General features: G+C 45.6%; 1 protein-coding gene across 1 annotated transcript in view; it reads right to left on the reverse strand.

Annotated features, from left to right (window-relative positions):
- Kiaa1324 (KIAA1324 ortholog) overlaps positions 1–778 on the reverse strand; it is a 79378-nt gene that overhangs the window by 27475 nt on the left and 51125 nt on the right. The window lies entirely within an intron of this gene.

Below are 778 nucleotides of genomic sequence, written 5' to 3' on the forward strand. Positions count from 1 at the left end.
GTGAGCCACCATGTGGTTGCCGGGAATTGAACTCAGGACCTTTGGAAGAGCAGGCAATGCTCTTAACCACTGAGCCATCTCTCCAGCCCCCATGAATAGCTTTTTTTATATAGCTATTAGGCATGGTGACATTTGCCTATAATCTCAATACTTGAGAGGTAAAAGCAGAGGGAGCAGAACTTCAAAGGCAAGCTGGGCCTGGTGGCACACACCTTTAATACCTGCACTCAGGAGGTAGATGCAGGTGGATCTCTGTGTGTTTGAGGCCCGCATGGTCAACAAAGTGAGTGCCAGGCAGCAAATTCAAAGCTAATCTCTGCTACATACTGAGGTTTGAGGTTAAAGCCAGTATGGGCTAAACAGATCCTATCTTTCATGTGGGACTCCCCTCTGTATTCTGTGATTACCATTAATGAATAAAGAAACTGCTTTGGACCTATAGCAGGGCAGAGCAGAGCTAGGCAGGGAAAGCTAAACTGAATGCTGGGAGAAAGAAGCCAGAGTAGAGAGATGCCATGTAGCCACCAGAGGGGAAAGATGTGAGCTGTCAGGTGGAACCTTGCCGGTAGGCCATGACCCTCATGGTAAAATATAAAATAATGGAAATGGGTTAGTTCTAGGTCTAAGAGCTAGTTAGCAATACACTTAAGCTATTGGCCAAATAGTATTGCAAATAATAAAGCTTCTGTGTGATTATTTCGGGAGTCTGGGAGGCCAGGAAATGAACAAGTGGCCTCCAACAACGTATCTTAATACCCCTTTCCCTACAAAAGCAAGC

This window comes from Microtus ochrogaster, unplaced genomic scaffold (genome assembly GCF_000317375.1).
Source record: "Microtus ochrogaster isolate Prairie Vole_2 unplaced genomic scaffold, MicOch1.0 UNK25, whole genome shotgun sequence".
Taxonomy (NCBI): Eukaryota; Metazoa; Chordata; class Mammalia; order Rodentia; family Cricetidae; genus Microtus; species Microtus ochrogaster.